General features: G+C 35.5%; 1 pseudogene; it reads right to left on the reverse strand.

Annotated features, from left to right (window-relative positions):
• Positions 1-4,258: 4,258 nt before the first annotated feature.
• Positions 4,259-5,188, reverse strand: LOC101412212 (olfactory receptor 5L1-like; annotated as a pseudogene).
• Between the last annotated feature and the right edge of the window lie 9,106 nt (positions 5,189-14,294).

The following is a 14,294-nucleotide window of genomic DNA, read 5'->3' on the forward strand; positions in this document are numbered from 1 at the left end:
TTGCCATCATGAAGCATTTGCTGTGAAGCAAGTCACATGAATTATTTGGTTTCCCAGTGCATATAAAATTATGTTTACATTATACTCTATTAAGTGTGCGATAGCATTATGTCTAAAATACTATGTACATACATTAATTAAAATGTAACACAGAGACATGAAGTGAACACAGTGTGTTGGAAAAATGTCTCACACAGAACTTGCTCAAGGAAAGGTTGTCACAAACCTTCAGTTTATAATAAAAAGCAATATCTGCCGAGCACAATAAAGCAAAGTGCAATAAAGTGAGGTATTACCGTACTTCAGGAGTTTGAAGTGTGGTTTGCTGTAGGCCTATAATATCATGAACTACCTCTAATACCTACATTTGTGAAGATGATTCTGATTATAATATAAATAGCATTAAAGTGATTCCAAAAGAATTAAGCAATTGGTAGATTTCAGATTTCAAACTTGATTCAAACTTCAGAATATGAACCATTTTAACCCTGTACACTGTTTGCTCAGCTCTTAAACAATTTTTGCATTTAAGATTTAAGTTAATTTTGGAATTCTGAACATCAATTTGCTGGTTATTGATTTTTTTTTTTTCAAAAGCAAATTTTAGGCTAAGATGAACACTTGCTGATATGGTTGAGTTAATTGATTCCTTGGAATGTGAATAATAAATAGGACAAACACTTATGGAAAACATCTACAAGTGACTAGCCAAATGTTCCCATTCAAGGTAATGTTTAATGCATTTCTAGTTTATAAATTCCTCCTCCCACCTACAATTATTGTACCCATCTAGAGGCACAGGACACTTCTGTCAATTTAATAATAAATCAATGACTAATGGAAGAAAGAAGATGTACTTTATTGTCTCATATAATACCAATATATTTCATACAGTATATTTTGTACATTAAGTATTAAATAACATTAGAAAATATTTATCTTTTATATTTATTAAAGCAATGAGGTGGGTGTTGTGTGATATCATCAAGGACCTTGAGGAAAGCTAAATGCTAAGAATATAGTTTATTTAAGGATGTTATATATATCAGCAAATTTGTCATAAAATAATAGATTAGGAAAGGATTCTCATAAATAGTGTGGAATACTATTATATATAATATAAATATAAATACCAATATAAATATATATATAATATAAATACCAAAAAGTAAACTCTACATGAAGAAGCATGCCTAATACATAACACTGTAAAACATATACCAAACTGTGATTTTTTTTCAAATATATTCCTTAGGAATTAGTGTTTTTAAATATACAAATCACTATGATAACATTAGTATCAAGTAGAAAGATGACAAAATGCTTGAACAGAATTCTCACAGAAAATAATATAAAATATCATAGAAAATGAAATGCTTTCAATAGTTCATTTTTTCTCTTTTTTTCTTAGGTCTCTGATTTATCCTCAAAGATCACCTGCCTGATCTAGGTCACCTAGTCTCTTACATAAAATCAGCATTTGAATGTTTTCTGAAGTCCTATATAATCCAATACAAATATATTATTAAAGGAAAAAAATGTTTTTATATATATATTTAATTTTAAATTTTTATTTGAAAGAAGTTTTAGATTGCATAAATGTTACACAAAAAATATAGGGAATTCCCATATGCCCTACTTCCTCCCCTTCCCACACTTTCCTACATTAACAACATCCTTCATTTGCATGATACATTTTTTACAGTTCATAAACCCATACAGAAAAATTGCTACTATCCGTAGGACTATAGTTTACATTATATTTTACATTCTATTTCAGATAATTTTGTAGATTATGTCAAAATATATAATGGCCTATATCTGATATCTGTTCTTGCAATGTCATGCAGAACACTTCCATTATCCTGAAAATGCCCCTATATACACTTGTTTTCCCCTTTCCCTCCCCTCAGAACCTCTAGAGGACATGCCTTTATATCAATGATAAAAGTTCTTCCATTGCTAAAATAGTAAGTCCATAATAGAATAATAAAGGGGGAAATAATAAATACAAATGAGTTCTTATGGCTAAGAAATTTCTAAGTGAGTTAGAAGGTCATTCCAGAGGTTACATTTACGAATGTCTCAACAAGATCTCATTGACTACCACAGGAAACAGTGCCTCAAATAGCAGGGCACCAGAGGGCTCTAGAGACATCCAGAAACTGTAAGCAGGACACCCAAACTCAGAAATTCAGTACCCTGTCATTGGGCCTTATGCTCTCCAGTGTAACAGAATTAAACTAATTTATAGCTTCCTTACACGTGATTCTTCTGCCCTTTTTTTTTGAACCTATAATCAGCACTATACTTGTTAAATATATGTCCCAGACTCTTAAAACTTTGGTCCATTCATATGCCAGTTGAGCTCTGAATCTCAGTGGAGTTTCAAGAGCTACTCTCCAGAACACTGGACTCACCTAGGACAACTAACAAGGAGATGATCGACAATGCTCTTCCAAGGGAACAGGAGTATGTCTGCAAGTGCAAGCAAGATAGCTCTATCCATCTGCCCTACGGGACCTATACCTCCTCTTAATTAGAAACAGAGTGGACATCACCATCTCAAAATCTTCTTTATATATTTTTCTTGGTGATTTATACACTTTGACTATATCACTTTATTTGAATTCAGAGACTAAATGTGAAAATAAAGTTAAAAGTGACAGCTATATCTCTATGGTTCAATCATGTATGTTTCCCCATCACTCTCTTCCTAAGTTCTGAATCCTTCTTTCAATTCTACAGAATGACAGATGTCACCAACTGCTAAGAAAATATTCTATTGATGAGTAAAATTCCTTTTGAATCAAGCTGCCCAGGGGAACTTCATCTTAGTTACCATGACTAAAAACAGTCAAGGAAAACTCAAGACTACTTATTTCATAGAAATTATGGATAAGTATTAGGCTTACTATTTGATACAGAATTATGGACTTTACTCAAATAGATCTTAGTGGGTGACCACCACTCCTGTAATATTCTTTTTTCCTCTTCTCTTCTAGGGGACATTAGAAGAGGACAAAGAATCTCTTCCTTGCGTAGTAGAGGGCAATTTCCTCAGAAGTTGAATTTATTGCCTCTTGTCTCATTTTTATGTCTTCCTTTCCATTCTTTGGGCTGTCATAATGTTCCTGGGACTCTACACATAATGTTTCCAGACAACTTTACTAGCTGTCATCTTTTTCATTTCTGTTAATTGGAGGAAATGGATGTAGAGGGGGAAATGAAAAGGGAGTTTTGGAAAGGTATGGAGAAGAATGAAGAAGGAAATTCCATTTGCTTTACAATTACTATTTTTGTGAATCCAGAAGAAATGACAGTTGGCTATGACTAACAGCTTCTCATCATTTCACCACTCTTTTCACAGGTTGAAACAGTAGACTTTGACAAATGCTGTGGGGTCATGCTACCAGAAGTCTTAACACTACTGAGACTCATCCCATCCTGAGAGCCCCAACCCCCTTCAAGGAGTAAATAGCTGAGTGGAGAGCTCCTCCAATCTTTGAGGTACTGGCATCATTACCTCTTCCTATTGTCTCCAAATTTCAATTAAAATAGCTGTTTCTTGCACTTAATGTACTTTAAATTAATACATAGTATCCACTTTGTGCTCTTTTAGCCTTCCAACACAGAAAATTTAATGTATTAAAACTCTCTAAAGAAGTTTTTTAGTGAGAGAATCCTAAATGATATAATACTCATGACAATGTGGGACATACTTAAGCCTATTCACGATTCTTGAAAGACAATGTCATTTTGTACAAGAAGTAATAGATGTAGCAAGAAGGGTCAGAAATGCTGCTCCTGGTAATAATGGCTATACAAACTTTTATAAATATGTATCTTGTGGAACATAGGAATGCAATACTGAAAAAAAATGTAGTCTCCATGGATATGGAAATAAAATGTAATAAAAAAATGTAGTCTCCATGGATATGGAAATAAAATGTAACTAATTAATTATTCATTAGATTTATAATAGTTTTATATAAAATTAAATCTTGTGTCCTAGCATTGCTTTTTCTGTAACCAGTAACAGCAAAATAAATTGAGGAATAGAAAAATATGGGATAAGCATTTTGTAATATGCTTAAATTTGCTCTTTGAAAACGAAAATGCACAAAAATTTGCTAACCAAAACTATTCATTTAAAACTAGCTAACAATTTACTGTTCTTTCTAATAGTTCAACCTACCTCCTCATACTTCCACTTCCTTGCATGTGCTAATCCTGAGTCTATTTAGAACAATGGGCTCTAAGAAAATATTTTGGAGCCCAATATTTTCCTGAAAGCTGCTTTCATATTCATGTTCCTCAGGCTATAGATCAAGGGGTTCTGAATGGGAATCATTACAGTACAGAACACTGTGGCCACTTTATCAGTTTCTAGACTATAGTTAGAACTGGGCCCGCAATCGAAAAAAAGTTTTTTTCCATGGAAGATAATGATGTCTGTGAGGTGGGAGGCACAGGTGGAAAGGTTTTGTGTCTTCCTTCTGCAGAGCGCATCCTTAGCCTCAGGTTGGTGATAAGAATAAACAAATAGGAGGTGAGGATGATCGGAATTGTGATCACATTGAAATTGGTCATAATAAACACCAGCATTTCATTCATAGATACATCAGAGTGAGGACGAGATAAGACAGGGGATAAATCAAAGAAGTGATAAATCACATTTGATCTATACAATGGAATCTCAAGAGATAGACACATGTAAATCAGACAAGACACTGTTCCACATAGATAGCAGGCAGACACCAGTCCTAAAGAGAGCTTCTGGGTCATGATCACTATGTACAGCAGTGGGTAATAGATGGCCATAAAGTGGTCATAGCCATCATGGCCAGCAGAATGGCCTCTGTGACAACACATGTGTAGAACAAGTACAATTGTGCAATCCCAGGAAGGAAATGTGTTTTTCCTTGTCTAAGATGTGGACCAGCATCTTTGGCACAGTGTTGGTGGAGTAGCAGAAATCCACAAAGGACTACTGGCTCAGGAAAAAGTACATGGGGTTGTACAGCTGAGAGCTGGTCTGGATCACGGTGATCATGCCCAGGTTGCCCATCACTGTAATTCCATAGATGAGAAGGAAGACCAGGAAGAGGAAGATGCTCAGCTCAGGGAGATCTGACAATCACAGGAAAATGAACTCTGACACAGAGCTGCAGTTTTCTTTGTCCATGTCACTACATCATTTGGGATTGGTGAAAAAAATAGAAAACTAAACTAAAAATCATTTTCTGTTATAAGATTCAAATATGAGTTTTTGCTCTTTCTTAAAAATAGACATGAGAATATTATAAGAGTTAATTTTGACAAGATTTAGGATTATTTGTGAAAATGAGGAATTTAGTCAGAATCCTAAAATGAAGATTTCTTACTATTCTTCCACTTTTGGTAAGTCATCTCTGATTCTGCAACCCAAGAAACAGACTCCAGATGTCCCAACACTGAAGGCCTGAGGTCCCATGCAAAGATGAGGGCTCTCAATAGTCCTAAATGCTTCTTATCCAAGGAAGACAGTATTTTCCAGACAGTAGTCACTATTATAAAACTCCTTCTTAGTGCACTTTTTCTGGGTTTCTCAACTTCAGCGCTATAGATATTTTGAATTGGAAAACTCTTTGTTGTGGGAAACTGACCTTGCATTATAACATGTTTAGCAACGTCCTTGGCCTGTACCCACTAGATGCCAGTAGTAGCATACCATTATACCATTACAGTTAAAAATTCCTCCAGGGTAATGTAAGAATAGATGGAACACAGGGTGTTTGTAGGGCATTGAAATTGTGCTTCATGATGATGCAATGACAGATACAGGCCTTTATATATTTTGTCAAAACCTGTAAAAGTGTGTGGTGCAAAATGTAAACATAATGTAAACCATTGGCCATGGTTAGTAGTAATGCTTCAATATTTGCTCATCAATTTTAACAATTATACCATACTCTTATAAAATGTTATTAATAAGGGAAAATGCAGAGAGGTAGGGGATGGGGTATATGGGAATCCCCTATATCTGTTATGTGACTTTTCTGTAACCTAATGCTTCTTTGAAAATAAAGTGAAAAAAATAATACATTGGGAGAACATACAGAAGAAATTGTCATGGTGCATAAAAGATGACAGATCTTACGGTGATAAAAGACAAAAAAAATTTTAAAAATTGTTTTTATTATTTCTTGTAATTTTTAATTATTTCTATTTCATTTTTTATTTTTTATTTTTGGCTTTGTGTTTGGAGAGGGTTTGGATTGCAGAAGGTTGAAGCTGTAGCAGGAGAGGAGCACTGGTGGTAGGGGGATGTGTGGGCAAAAGTGCACCTGGGGCCTTCCTCTATGGAATATTATGTGTTCAAGTGGCCATGGCTGTTGTCTCAGTAGGTGAAGACCCATAATAACAAAAAGAATATTGAATTCCCATCCTGGGAAATCTTGCTACATTGACTAATGCAGTGGCAAGAGGGAAGATATTAAATACAAGTAGTTTTTATGCTAAGATTTCAAAGTGAGTCGGGAGGTCATTTCAGGGGTTATGCTAATGCATATTTCAGGAGGATTTCACTGACCAGAAAAGTAATTAAAGCCTTAAGCAGGGGGCCTCCTGAGGACTCTAGAGACATCTAGACAATATAGGCAGGGCAGACAATCCCAGGAATTTGGCTCCCTGTCACTGGACCTTATCTTGGAATATATGTTAACCTGTCTCCCCAATGTAACAAAGTTAGACTCACTTATAATTTTCCTATACATGGCTCTTATACCACTTTTATTTGAACCAGCAATAATTATTATACCAATTAAACATGTCCCAGAGATTTATATCTTCAGTCTGTTCATTTGCTGGTTAAGCCTTGAATCACAGTAGAGTTGCAACCAATATCTACTTTCCAGTTCATCAGACTATCTCAGGACAATTAACAAAACAATGATGATGGGAATACCCATTCCAAAAATGGAGAATGTCTACATCTGCAAGCAAGACAGTTCCATTGATTTGCCCTGTGGGATCTAAGCCCCCTCTCATTCAGAAGCAGAGAGGGCATCACCATCCCCAAACCCTCAAGATTGAGGAATGAACAAACAAGGCAGGAATGCAACTGTGGACTAAACTAGACCATAGTAAACAAACCATGCTTCTGTTTATTTTCTTTCACCAGAAGCCTCATTTTATTAACTTCATGTGAATTTTATTTAAATAGCTGTCTATTCTCCCTTGTAAAACTCTTTAAAATAGTCGCAGAAGCAGGGAGGCATATAATGCAGAAATTTTCAGGTCAGAACCTTTCTACTTCTCCCTCTCTCTGGAAACAGTTTTTCAGGACCTTGCATTTGAGAAGGTAAACTAAGCCAGGTCCTCTATACAAAGCTCAGTAGAAAGAGTCTGCTTCCTTTCCTGAAATATCCAGATATGTAATGTCTGCAGGGGCTGTAAATTTCTCCAAAAATGATTTTTCCCATAAGAACTGTTTGAACCAAAGGCATTTTCGAGATGCCTTATGTAAAACATCCAAATTCTCTCAGCATCTGAAAAATAATGCTGTTATCCTCCTTGCTCTGGTAAGTTTGTTTGGAGGACATGCTAATATTCTTACGTCTACTTTCATCCCTGTGGCAGCAGGTCCACAGAGAACATCTGTTGCCTTAACTCCAGAGGCCTCAATGCAAGCAACTAATATTAAGTACTGTTTTCTGTTGTAATTCAGGATTCTTGAGAACCAAGAAGGAAAACCACTGCAGTTTAAGAAACATTTTGGATTAAACTTAGCTAGAGGTTTAAAGGTCTGTGCTCCATGTCTTCCCATAGTCTCCATAAATTGTTTTATACTAAGGAATCATAGCAGAAGTCATCTTTTTAATTTACTCAAAACTATTTCTTAAATGTCTTCCATGTTCCTCTGCAAGGCGTAATCACACTAAGCTAACTGGGGATGTGGAAGATTCTACTTTCAGGTCCCTCAGCTACTTAATTATCTTCTGCCAAGGGTGTTAGACACAAAGTTCTCTTCATGTACATTAAGGATAGGATGATAGATGTTGGAAATTTGATTTCTCAGTGTCCACAGAAGAAGTTACATCTGAGTCTAGAACGAACCAGTGTCATTAGGTTTCTAATGTTATTGCCAACTTCCTAGATCTTTAAATTTATATTTTCTACTACGCACAGCATTATATCATTTTTTTGGGGGGGGGATTATCACATAGTTTTCAACAAGTTATCCAGAATTCTGCATTCAGTTAACAATCCATATTTCCCCCAACTTCTTGATTCTGTTTTCTCTCTTACCCCTAATATATCCTTATATCACATTTTAATTATTTCACATTCATGCTGCTCACTAGTTTCCAATTAGGTCTTCCTGCCTATAGACTTGTCCTCATATCTCTCCAGCACACTGCCACTGAAATAACTATTTACAGAAGAAATCAATTTATATTTATATATTTGTTTGAATGTGTATAAGTACATCTGGAAGGATATATTGGGAGTTTTGAATATGACTGAAAGGGAGAGAAAGTGAACCATGTAAATGCAGTACTTACACTAAAAAAATTAAATAAGTGTAAATTAAATTAAAATAAATTAGTGAAGCTATCATAAAGAAATCATTCTCCAGTATGTAAATGTAAGTGAATCCCAGTTAAAAAGGTGGATGTCTTAGTTACTAAAATTGGTATCCACATACTTCTCTACCATCCTCATTTGTATCCTCTTTTCTGTAAAATATTAGGTTCATAAATATCAAGAAATATTCTACATAACTACATTGTTGTAGAATTTAAGAGAAGTTCAATTATTTGAGTATAGAGAGGTCAGGACTCAGGAATGATTTTGAGAAGGAAAAATGGTTTATTGACAGCCGGCCGGACTCGGGAACTTCTATTTGAATCCTGAGCCCTGAACAAGATTTTCAAACGTCTTTTATACAGAGAGGAAAGGCCAAATGGTCCCTTTGTTTCAGTTCTCAATAGGCTTCAATTAGCATATATCTCTTCCACATCTTAGGTAAGCTTTTAGCATGGACTCCAGATATTCTAGATAAGCTTTTAGCATATTTACTTTTTGCATTTCCCCTAAATACTTAAAGTTTATAGCCCTTGCATTGTTAAACATTTCCTGGGACTGGAGCAGCTGCCACTGTCCCTAAGGGCAGGACTGCAGCTTCTTACCGTTCCACACCCACAAGTCAAACAACTTAGTTATCTCTGAAGAGACAAAGAGCCTTCCACCCATAGCCCACATCAACATGATATAACATGACAAGTGCTACACCACAATGGTTAGTAATAAGCATTTTTTGTCTCACAATGTGGTGGATTGAAGGGCGTGCCTTAGGCCTTGGTCCACTCCTTGTAAAGGTCACTTCAAGATGAACTTCAGTAAAGTGGGGCTCAACTGAACCAGGTTGGGCTTTAATCCAGATTACTGGAGTCTTTTATATGCATAAATGAAATTCAGACAAAAATTATATAGTCATGGGGGATGGTCAGAAGCTGATTGCCAACAGAACATGGAAGAGAAAGGAGAAGACACGGCCATGATCATTGTCATGTGACAGAAAAGCTAAAGGCCCACATTCTCTGATAATCTGTCACAGAAGGCCACAGTGTTTTTGGAGAAAGTATCACCTAGTTGATGCCTCAATTTTGGTCTTTGCCCAACCTCAAAATTATGAGCCAATAAGTTCTCTTTGTTTAAGCAAACCCCTTGAGTGATATTTGTTTTAGCAGGTAGGAAATTAAAGCACATGACTTTTGTAGGCTGTAAGTCCAACATCAAGTCATCAACAGGCCAGACTTTTTCCAGAATTTTAGTGATCATCCTCCATCACTTGATGATCTCTCTCTCCGGCTTCTCCAGCTTTCTTCTTATTTCTCTTGTCTGAACTTACTTCATTTTTAAGGCTTCCAATTATAATGAATGAGGGTCGCCCTTATAAATTTGGGCCATGCTTAAAGAGGATCATTGAAACATTGAAATGATTATAAATAAATGAATCTACACCCTGACATACCTTAAGATATTCAAAGATAGTATTTATAAAACCTCTGAAATGCAGAATAAGGTTTGAACATGGCTTTAATGGGATATATAATTCAATTCCCAAGTCTATGTATCAGTGCATTTGTATTATTGTTGTGGAATTTAAGAGAAGTTCAATTAATTGAGTATAGAGAGGCCAGGACTCAGGAATGATTTTGAGAAGGAAAAAATGGTTTATTGACGGCCAGCCGGACTCGGGAGCTTTCAGTTTGAATCCCGAGCCCCGAACAAGATTTTCAAACGTCTTTTATACAGAGAGGAAAGGCCAAATGGTCCCTTTGTTTCAGTTCTCAATAGGCTTCAATTAGCATATATCTCTTCCACATCTTAGGTAAGCTTTTAGCAAGGACTCCAGACATTCTAGATAAGCCTTGGTTTTTGCATTTCCCCTAAATACTTAAAGTTTATAGCCCTTGCTTTGTTAAACATTTCCTGGGACTGGAGCCTGCTGTCACCGTCCCTAAGGGCAGGACTGCAGCCTCTTACTGTTCCACACCCACAAGTCAAACAACTTAGTTATTTCTGAAGAGACACAAGTCAAACAGCTTAGTTATTTCTGAAGAGACAAAGAGCCTTCCACCCATAGCCCACATCATTCCCCCCTTTCTGCCAAAGATTAACTTGCTAAACTTTGGCATAATTATTGTTGGAGCTATGAGGTGGATGGCTGTTTGTTGTTTTGATTGATTATTTATCAGTCTTTAGTACAGCATCCAGGACTGTTTTTAAAAGTTTAGAGCTTTTCATTCTGGACAGCAGAATCTTGGGCAGGGGCCTCCTGCAGTTATTCTGCTGCCACTGGCACTCACGTGGATTTCCAGTCAGGTTCCAGATCCATCTATTACTTTTATTTTACTCTTAAAGAGTTTACACCTTTAATTTAAAAGGGGTGCTGAAGGGAGACGATCTCTTTTCTGTAACTGCTTCCTGCTGGCCATGGGCTGTAGTCATTGCCTGATAAGGTGTAAAAACTCTTTAATTTATTCTAACTGGAGGAAGATGGATCTGGCATTCTGTACGAAGTTGGATGAAGTTTTCATATGGTTAATAAGATGTTCACTCTGAAAGAAACAAACTTAATTAAAAATTTGGAATACCCGTTTTTAAAAGAGGACACATTGGATTACAGAGATAGACAAGATTAGATGCCTATAAAGATGGCATTCCTTAAAAGCTGGTGGGAACAGCATATATATTCTTTTTTAAGTTATCCATCTTTAGAGAGAAATTGCAACAGACACTTAGCTTTGTCTGAAGACACATTCCAAGCTGTTCAATGATTGACACTCATTCACTCTGTCAGATGCTCCTGGTGAACTGGCACTCCTTGGGCAACTGGCTTCACTCAGGATTAGAACACTAATTTGGAAATACTCTTAGTTTTCACCTGTGGGAGTGATCAGAAGTACAGAATAAAGATTTTTACACCTTGGTTTTCATTGTACAATTTCTAGCAATTTTGACTTGTTCAATAGGTGACTCACCATCAGCAAGCAAGCCTCACTTTTGCTACACAGCAGAGTACAGCAGAATATAGAAGTTGACTGAGACTGGCTGAGACTGCCACCTTATTCTATAGACATGCTATTAACTGTTTAGAAAATGATTTTACCAGGAATTTAACATGTCTAATATACTTCTGCACTTGATCCAAAATAGAAAAGATAACATTACAATTATTAGGCATATATTTAGTACAGGATAAAAGTGCAGCACTTAATATTAACTAATGTATTACTTAATGCATAAGGATTCAGAGTTGCAATTATTAGTTTTGAGTTTCAGGTTTGTAATACTTTACATGTTATCTCTCCATGAGAGCAGGCCATAACGCCAATTGTGTTTAAGTTTTACTTACAGTATCCTGGTGTCATGGCTCCACTTAGCATGTTCTTCAACGCAGTGAGCAAGTTGCAGCATCCTTCATCTTAGAGAGATTTTCCAGTATTCTACTAGCCTGGTGCATAGTGCTCTCTGGCACCATGGAACAGTGCCAGTCTGGAGGCGATATCCATTGTACACTTGGCTGTACCGAGTCATTATTGGCTGCAGGAGCTTGAAACTGCAATATAGTTTCCATCAACTTCAGGAGCAGAACCAGAGACTGATATAGCACATATTTTTAATTGAGGGGTCAGTGACCAGCCTAGCCAATAACTCACATGGAGAGGCCACCTGTAATGTATACAAGGCCTGGTTCGAATGCACAAGAGTTTGACAATGTTAAAGTTTATTCCTTGTTTTATATATATTTTAAACAACTTAACGCAATACATATATCAAATGACTATTTACTTACACAATTTTACTATGAAGATAACAGTAGGTACTTTACTTTAGTAATAGAGGAAAAATATTATTTTTCATTGTTAGAATGAAAACAGAATATTTCCAATAGAATCAAGACAACCTTTTATTACCATTTACTTAAATGTGTATTTTGCAGTGGCCTTCAGACAGGTTTATTATCATGAAGTTATTTCTGCTACCAATACCAATCTAAGTTTCTTTAGTTAACAATGACTTCTACAACTAGAACTATTTAAACATTTTCAGTTTGGAAGATGTTTTACAAACTCTTTATAATTGACTATAACCGCATTGACTAGACACCTCATGTTTAAATAAACTTACTAAATTACAATTACCAATGAAAGAAATTTACTCTCTATTTAAGAGAGCATATCTACAATCTTTTCCCTTTAGCCTAATTTCACCAATGTGAACTTACAATTTTCACTTTACAATTTTCATTACTGTAAAGATTTTGTACATATGTTAATTTAGTTTATAAATTAACTATGGGAGATTACACTCAAGTTAAATAAAATTGAAACCATAATAGTTTATGCAAGGAATGTTCTCTTTTTCCCTTACAGGAAGCTAAAAACTTCTTTTCTTTAAGTTATCAAAATTATTAAATTAAAAGCATACTGACTACCAGGTTTTAAAACACATGCATACTGACTACCAGGTTTTAAAACACATTACACAATTACTTAATTTTTTAAAAATCATAACCCAGGAAAGATCTCTCCATAGTTTTTATGGACTTTCCTTTACTTACTGAAATTTGTTAATAGAGCCACTAATTACCTTTATTTCATTGGAAAGAAATCTTCTGGAAGAATTAAGGCTTACCAGATTGTGGAGAAGAAAATAATTTATTCTCAATCTTGCAAGAAGGGGTGCAGAGCCAGATATGGCTGGTGCCACGAACAAAGAAAAATGACACAATTTCTACCCCTAAGCCTAGCATGCAAGCTCTTCCTGTTTTTCCATAGATTGGATACTTCAGAAGTTACAGCTTATCTGAGATTTAACTTTCCCACGCAAAAGTTTGATTTAACTGCTTCTTCTATCACATTCCAACCATTTTAGTTTTTACCTGCTCCCCCCTTTGTCAAATAAGGAATAGAATTTAGTGCTGAAATGGCACCGACTTAGTTAGCTCCTTCTTGGGCATCCTTCCACTGCCCATAGGACTGGCCTAAACTGGTCTCCTCCACTGCTGTCCAACCCGGGAGTGGGAGACTGAGGCAGCAGGCCGCCAGGTTACATCAACATTTTTCTTATGTGAAAATTAACCTAATCTTTGTGTGTGTGTGTGTTTTTTTTTTTTTTTTTTTTTTTTTTTGCAATTTATGGCTGACAAAGGTTTAAACTGGGAAATTACCAGGCAAACTGATTCTCAATTCCCTAGCCTAGTAAGATAGGTTTAATCTGCCACACCTAGTCTTGCCTTAAAAGCTCTTGCAAAGAGGAGGCCCTTTCCCAATTGTTTCCATAATCAGATTTCTATGACTTTTTCATCCTGCTTAGTTCAATTTGGGCTTTAAGAATATTTATAAATATAACTGCATATTTAATTTTTAACAATTTGAATAGACCTCTTTTAAGAATTTTTATTTGTTAATTTGATATTATCCTGATGTATGAAGACATACATTGAGCTTTTTTTTAAAAATGGGCAGACACAAAGAGTTAGACACAAACACAACTCATTGATATTACTTGTAATTTGCATTATTTTATATACTGTTTAACTTAATTAATTAGGGGTCCAGAAATACATATTACTTATATAACTGCATATTTAACCTCAACAATTGAGCAAATAGGCAGACATGAATAGTTTGACACAACAACATGACTTTAGTTACTTTAAACTTTTCAAAGACTTTTGAAACTCTTCTTAATTTGCACTATGACCATGCAGTTTACCACAAGAATTTTCTTTCTTA

Source organism: Dasypus novemcinctus, chromosome 10, assembly GCF_030445035.2.
Source record: "Dasypus novemcinctus isolate mDasNov1 chromosome 10, mDasNov1.1.hap2, whole genome shotgun sequence".
NCBI classification, from domain to species: Eukaryota; Metazoa; Chordata; class Mammalia; order Cingulata; family Dasypodidae; genus Dasypus; species Dasypus novemcinctus.